The sequence below is a fragment of the Mustela lutreola genome, chromosome 13, assembly GCF_030435805.1.
Source record: "Mustela lutreola isolate mMusLut2 chromosome 13, mMusLut2.pri, whole genome shotgun sequence".
NCBI classification, from domain to species: domain Eukaryota; kingdom Metazoa; phylum Chordata; class Mammalia; order Carnivora; family Mustelidae; genus Mustela; species Mustela lutreola.
This window is the reverse complement of record NC_081302.1, coordinates 49,604,541-49,612,936: the sequence shown is the minus strand read 5'-3', so window position 1 is coordinate 49,612,936 and position 8,396 is coordinate 49,604,541. Positions and strand designations below refer to the sequence as shown.

The following is an 8,396-nucleotide window of genomic DNA, read 5'->3' as shown; positions in this document are numbered from 1 at the left end:
TGATCCTCTGGGGAGGGTCCCGCAGCTCTGTGGCCCATACCAGTTTGTACCAGAAAAACAACTGTTTGAATGTGCAGGGACTTTGAGTTTATTGTAAAGCACTAGAAAAAACTGGCTTCCAGGTTAGCTGCCCCCAACAGGCATCTCTGCTCATCTGCTAATTAATGGGACAGCTGAATGGTGTCCACTGGCTCTTTTGTCTCCTGAGAGGCAGTGCTACCTCTCCTAAATGCACTGTAAGAAGGGGAAATGTCTCTCCTGTTAAGACCCAGAGCACACTGTCCACTCCTTCTCCATGGGAGCACTGCTATGCTCACCAGACTTGACCCTGGCAATGGTGCAGACTTCTAAAACTACAGATTTTTATCTCCTCTGCTTGTAAAAATCTGCAATAATCAGCCTCTCCTTTTTTCCCAGCTGATGGCTTTGGGAAAGTGTGTTTCTTGTGCAGTCCCCTGCATACAGCTTTATAGTCCTCTCTCTCTCTCACTTTCTCTTTCTCTCTTCTGTCTCCATGACCAGGGCTTCCTGCCCTATTTTATCCCCTAAATCACATCACCACACCTCCTACTTTCCACAGTGTGGCCTCTTTTCTCCCTCTTAGATCAATTTCCTGGGTGTTCGGAATGATTTGGTAATTACCTAGCTGTGTTCAAAGGACAAAGCAAGCATAAGGTCCTCCTGCTACTCTGCCATCTTAACTCCTTCTCTTGATTCAATATCCTGTAAACCAACTGTGATATATTCTAAATCCTCTTGTAACTATGAATATTTTGTCTTTATGAATTAAAACAAATTTGAATGAAATGGGAACTAATTGGTATCTTAAGTGTTTATCATCTGAGTTGTGTAGATAATATACTGCAGTGTATATATATGTGTGTATACACACAAATATACATATGTATTTACAAATGTTATATGTGTATATATACATACATATATTAAGTCATATATATAGAATATTAGGAGTCCATCTGGGGCTTGCTTCTTTGTAAGTAATTAGAATTTTATGTCTATAAAGTAGAGTTTATAGAGTTTTAAAGTTTCTATTTTAAAATGTAAAATGTATTTATATTTTATAATATATATAATATGATATATATTATATATAATACAATAAATTGGGATTCAGAGTCTTAAAAATATATATATATATATATATATATATAATTGCTAATAACATTTATATTTATATTCAAAATCATTGAGGATTTTTTGGCATCAGCTTCTTGTTAAAAATTGCCTCTGCATGGAAAATTTGGTGTTCAGACTAGGGATTTTTACAGAATAAAGTTGTTGATGATGACCTCGCTGCCACTGCCAATGATGATGACCATGATGATGACTAGCTTTATCTTTTTTTTTTTGCTTCAGTGTGTTTTCCAGAAATGACAATTATCACTAACTTGGAACTTTGTCTTTTGATATTCATTTCTATTATTTTATCATTATTTTATTTCTACTCCCTCTGATACCAGGAAAGCTTATGTTTGTCTATATATTGCTGATTTGATTTTACACTAAAACCTCCTCTTCAATAAAGATTTAAAATGTTAATAATACTAAAAATTATAATTCTTCTTTATATGATGAAAATTACCATCATCTTAGTCTTCTATTTTCTTATACCCTTTTAATTTTTAAAAAAAATTTTTTGCCATAGTAAGCTCAGAGATATTTTTGTAAATGTATACCTCACTGATATATGCATAAAAAGAGCTTGTGCATGAACCTACTTTCCTTAGTTAGCCAAGAAAATAGTCAAGTAGGTATATGTAATAAAATAATAAAAACTGTATTTCTCAGTCACCAGAATATTGTGTAGGAACTCAGTAGTTTAGACAAGCTAAAGAGATTTCTCTTCATCTTCTGTTTGTTCTCGATAAGTAAAATTTTAACTCTCAGTCACATCCATATGCTTTTTTTTTTTTTTTTTTTAAAGATTTTATTTATTTATTTGACAGAGAGAGATCACAAGTAGGCAGAGAGGCAGGCAGAGAGAGAGAGAGAGGAGGAAGCAGGCTCCCCACTGAGCAGAGAGCCCGATGCGGGACTCGATCCCAGGACCCTGAGATCATGACCTGAGCCGAAGGCAGCGGCTTAACCCACTGAGCCACCCAGGCGCCCCATCCATATGCTCTTATGAGGCAATCCAGATTTCATAGCCAGGACTAGACATATTTCCTGCAGGCATCTCTGTGTGTATATTGAATGATCAGTTGTAACCTCTAATCAGACTGACCAGTGACTATTTATTATTGGATATATGTGAGTGACAGCTTTATATTTCTAGAAATATTTAGAAGCATATGAAAAATATTTTGCAAGAAATTACCAAAATATGTGCCAATTACCCCAAATGCATTATTTTATGATACCTGTGGGGGTTTTTCCTGTAATTTTGAAGATGGTTGCTTGACATATGAGAATAGGTTATCTATAATCTTCTCCCTGACTTATATGATTGATATATTGAATTCTTATTGTAGCTTTTACCCTTTGCATTAAATAAAGTGAATTTTGACTTTTAAAGTGACAAGTGGCTGGTAGTTTTACCTTTTTAGTTTTAGAAATCTATAAAAAGATTCTTTTGTGTTACAAAAAGAAGAAATTTGACATATGCTTAGTCTAGGACTAAATCTCTTAGCAAAGAGTGAGGATTTAGTAGAAGAAGTCAATGCTTTTGAAATATGGAAATTCTTTTTTTTTCTTTTTTAAAGACTTTTTTTATTTATTTAACAGGAAGAGAGGCAGCGAGAAAGGAAAAACAAGCAGGGGGAGTGTGAGAGGGAGAAGCAGGTTTCCACTGAGCAGGGAGACAGATGCGAAGTTTGCTTAATGACTGAACCACCCAGTCTTCCCTGAAATATGGGACTTCTAAGGTTACAGAATGATCTGTTACATCCTGATAAAATTAGAAATATTAATATAATTTTCTCTGTTATATGCTTTCTCTCTTCTATAGTCCTTAGTCTTTAATATATTCCATTTCTTCTTTTTATCCACTCTCAGCCTTACTTTTTCATAAGCCCAGTGCTGCGATTTTATATATTCATTCTCTTTCATACTTCTCTTATCTTGAAGAAAGAACAATGTATAATCAGGGATTCTTAACAGAAAAAAATACTTGGCTATCCATTATTGTGCTAACAGATTAGTGTGCTAATAGAATATCATCCTCAGATACACTTCTGAAAGACAAATTCAAACACCTAGCTGAGAGTCCCCTTCTCAGTGCATAGTAACATGCAGCCAATACTGGTATAATTGAAATGCAGGTTTGTTTACTACTCTGACATATATCTCTGCCATGCTGAGTAATGGGGTATTGATAAAACTATAACCCCTAGAATGTATTCCTTTCAGGATATTCATCTTTTTGTTTTCTGCCCAGGGTATTGTTTGGGACTACAATTTCCAGGTTATAATAATTCTAGTTCCTTATCACATACTTAAACTATGTAAATATCACTTTATACTCTTCTGCGAGGTATCTTTAGAAGAGTGTAGGATGAGAGACATTTGAGATTATGAGGATATGTTTTTTAATAATTATTTTAGTGAATGGCTGAGAGGTTGTATGAGAAAATTTTTTATGCTAATGTAAGCAGTAATTCTTCATGCTTTCCTTGTTAAATTCATGATACTGTGTGTATAACACACAAAACTTTAAAGAGAGGTTTACCAATCTAGATAATTCTAATTGATGTAGAAAACATGAGCGATTTAAAATAATGTTTTTTAATATTAGAAATTTTCTTAACAATTATTTACTTGAATGACAAATAAATTCCATGTCCAGCCAGTAGTGTGAAAATATACAACTCTATAAAATATCTTATTGTTTTTAAAAAAAGATTTTGAGTACTAATATGAAGAAATCAAAAGTTCTAGAGAGGAATAACTGTAAATGTTAACACAGGGTAAGAAGGTGAATGATTAATGATAAAAAAAAAGGTGAAGAATTGGGAGCAAACAAGAAAATCTTAGAAAATTAAAGCAAAGAAGCAGCAGTTGTCTTTTCTATATAATCTTGGAGCATCCTGCCATGTGTATATATAAAGGGAAAATTTAAGTTGTATCAATGCCAAGTTATTCCCTATTTGAACTGTTCTACTACCTATTTTTTAGAATGACACCCAACCATATATTTATCTTTAAAAGCTTTTTTTCCCCTTTTAGTCCCATTTAGACATATAGCTATTTAGCCACCTATTTAATTTTATTTGGTTTTCACTTTTGTCTTTAATTTGAAATTTTATATATATTTTATTTGTGTGTAGAAAATACTTTAAAAATCACTAATATGTAAAATACTAATTCAGATAATATAATAAATTCTATACATTACAAAGTTTTTGAATTTATAGATAATTGGTGATAGTACTTTTTTCAATTCTAAATATTATTGCTGAATTAATAGTTTTTCTGGTCATATAAAAGAATGGCTTGAATAAAGCTACAATGTATGATATAAAATGATCTCACACTATATAAAAATATCAAGTATATTATGTGTGATTTTTAAAAAGATTTTATTTATTTATTTGACAGAGAGAGAGAGATCACAAATAAAGAGGCAGGCAGAGGGAGAAGGGGAGGTAGGTTTCCTGCTGAGCAGAGAGCCAGATGTAGGCTTGATCCAAAGATCTTGAGATCCTGACCTGAGCTGAAAGCAGAGGCTTAACCCATTGAGCCACCCAGCCACCCCTTATTATGTGAAATTTTTATTGATATGTTGAGACAAGAGGAAAGAAAAGTAATGAAGATTTTCATTAGGAGTTTTGTTTCTCAGACAAAACTCATTCCTCTTTCTGTCGTGGAACAGAAATATAAAATATTTATGTATACATTTAGGTGTCTTCCCAAGTATTCTTAATAAAAATGAGAAAAGAAGATTAAAAACATTCATAGTATTAATATTCTACTCAAAATTTAATTGACAAAATTAACTTCTATTTATATGCTTTTAATTTTAATAATTATGAAAAACATGTGAAATGATATTATTTTGAGTTCCTTATCCTAATGTCAATTTTCTGTGCAGTGGTGATGTATAATCAGTCAACAATATTTTGGAAAGTTATAAAAGGGATATCAGTTCTTTCCCAGTTGTGTGGGTTTTCTCCTCCCTCACCCCGCCATTGGAGGGTTCAGATGGTATATTCTCCAATATTAGTGGAAAGACCTCCTGGAGAAGAGAGATTTAAATTTGTGTTGGTTATTATTGCTCTGCTTTCTTAAATAAAAGCTTGCTGTGATCCTTTGATGAAGTAAGATTTCTATTTAGCCAAAGGAAAAGGAAAAAAAAAAAGTTTGGAGTCAGGGTGAGAAGAAGATTAAAACTGGAAGCTTCAAGGTCATTTCCTCCCGTGTACTTGTGGAAAGATTGACTGGTCCAGCATATTGTGTGTGCTTACTGATTATTATTTCATCTGGAGCTTATTTTCAGTTGATTTGTTCGAACTTTTTCTTCACTTTTCTTTTAAATTGTCTATGTTAGCTGTTGTCTTTCACATTTGCTTGTTGAAGTTTTCTGCTTGTTTATTTTTTATAGCATCTTGAGATGTTTCTTATGTCCTGGATTTTCCTGCTTTTGGATTTACCTGGACTCTTAACATAGTGAGTTTTCTGGGAAGACTTACTTGTGCTTGTCTTTACTGAAGCGCATACATTTTTTCTGCGTTTCTAGGGAGCAATTGTAACACTTCAGTATTTGCTGAGCATTGTAATTAAGGCATTCCTCTTTACTCTTTTTACAACATTTAAGATGACAGCTAGTAAGGAATATGACATAAAGTATTCTTATTTTAGAATTATGTTAGTTAAAATAACCTGTTACAAGTCAATGGGTACTCAGAATTCCTATATATATCGTGCTTCTATTTCCAAACAGTTGTTACAGGCATTATTTTATTTCCTCATCATAATAACCATGTTAAGATGGTGGAGTTAGAAATGATCACATTATGCTTAAAAGACAGGGAAACTCAGTCAGAAAACAATAGAAATGTTTTCTGAGACTAGCTGAGCAACTTAATGACAAGGATTTGATAACAATACACATCTCTGCTTCCTAAAAGCTCTGATGTGGTTGCAGATGCTCTTAGAGACTCAGTAGCAATAACCAATTAAAGAATACTAAGTTTAAAAAATGTTCTAAAAGTATATATGATTTTAATCCCATTTAGAAGGTAGTTGAGAGTTGCTCTTTTTGAAAGAAAATTCCTCCTTAAGCTTTGCGCATGACAGTATCATAGCCAATGAGGTTTATCCGAGGTGCGATTATTGCTAATTGAAAGAAAATTCCTCTTTAAAGAAAACATTGACTAGAAATAGTAGAAATCACTTAAGAAGTATATACTTTTTGTACCAAAGTTTTCCAGCTATTTGTATAAAATGACCAAACATTAAATGGATCACTAAATGTAATTACTGATGAATGAATAGATAGCTAAGTCTAGTGAAAGTTTTTAATTAAGTATTTAATATACATTTGCTGAAAACTCAACAAACCTATACAATATATTTGTCATGGTATTAATGTCTTTAAAATTCATTTTATCTATTAAGTTTATTCTCCCCACCCTCATGGATTGTTTATTTCTCAGTTAAGTAACTTTTTTTGGAGCATTGTTGACACACAATTTTATATTATCTTCAGGTGTGCAACCTAGTGATTCAACATCTCTATCCATTATGTGATGCTAACCACAAGTATAGCTATCCCCTGTCACCAGACAATGTTATTACGATACTATTGACTATACTCCCTGTGCTTTCCTGTTATTCCCATGACTATTCTTTCCATAATTGGAAGCCTGTATTTCCCACTCTCTTCACTGTTTTTTTCCCATCCCCTACCTCTCCCATCTGGCAACCATAACTTTGATTAATCTTATTTAAATAAATTAATAGGAATTTGGACAAGGCATATTAACAGACAGCTAGCAATGTTTAAATTTCCCATTTGGTTCTATTATATGGAATCTTTTTCTCTGTTGGGGTTTCCTATCTTTTCATCCATTATGCATGCTTCCCTTACCTTTTTACCTTTCTGAATTCTAATAGTTGCTTTGTACTCATTTTCTGATCATTTCAATATCTATGTCATCTTGGGAACAACCTTTGCCATTTCCCTAGAGCACATTTCACTGTTTGCTTTATACGTGTTTATGTGTGTGTGTGTTGCATAATTTTGGTCTGAAGACTGAATATCATTGATTTGTATGTTAGACACTTGATCCTGATACAGTCCTCTGAAAAATCATTTTCTTGGTATCTTCAAGTAGTATTTTTTTAATGCCATATAACATTATATTACCTTAAGGTACACAGCATAATGATTTGTATATATTGAGAAATGATCTCCACAATAAGTTTAGTTAACACCCATTACCGTACATTGTTACAATTTTTTTCCTTGTGATGAGAACTTCTAAGATTTACTTCCTTAGCTATTTTCACACATGCAATACAGTATTATTAACTAAATTATTAACTATAACTATTAGACAGTCTTTATGTTGTACCTTGCATCCCATAATCTGTTTATTTGATAACTGGAAGTTTATACCTATTGACTTCCTTCACCAACATTGCCCACCCCATCCCCCTTACCTTGACAACCATCAATCTCTTCTTTGTACCTGGGAGGTCATTATTTTGTTTTGTTTTGTTTGTTGCTGGGGTATTCATTTTAGACTCCATCCATGAGATTCTACAGTATTTGTCTTTCTTTGTCTGACTGATTTTTCCTAGCATAATGCCCTCAAGGTCTGTTCCTGTTGTTGCACATGGTAAAATTTTATTCTTCTTTATGGCTGAATAAATAAATAAATAAATGGCTGCATTTAGCTAGTTATTTAGCTAGCTAAATGCATGAATGAATAAAGAAAATGTGGTGTATACACATACCATTGATCCATCAATGGATACTATACAGAAATTGTTTCCATATTTTGGCTATTGTAGACAATGCCAATTATGTAAACAACAATGTAAAATTTTTGTTAGTTTGTTTTACAGAGTAGTTAACTTGGTTGGAATAAAATTACATACCTGTGTCTTCATGGTAGTTGGCAGGTCAAATGTCAGTTACCGTTATTGTTTTGCTTTTGTATTCCTTAGCTGCAAGTTGTTTTGAACTGGACCCACTCATAGAGTTAGGATTCAGCTGGAAACTTTGTCTTGATTAGAATTTGATGTTCTTTTTTTCTAATTTAAAGATTTTATTTATTTATTTGACAGACAGAAATCACAAGTAGCCAGAGAGGCAGGCAGAGAGGCAGGCAGAAAGAGAGTGGGAAGCAGGCTCCCTGCTGAGCAGAGAGCCCGATGCGGGGCTCGATTCAAGGACCCTGAGATCATGACCTGAGCTGAAGGCAGAGGCT

General features: G+C 33.1%; 1 pseudogene; it reads left to right on the top strand.

Annotated features, from left to right (window-relative positions):
- The first annotated feature begins 6,238 nt into the window (after positions 1 to 6,238).
- Positions 6,239 to 6,362, top strand: LOC131814165 (U4 spliceosomal RNA; annotated as a pseudogene).
- Positions 6,363 to 8,396: the final 2,034 nt, after the last annotated feature.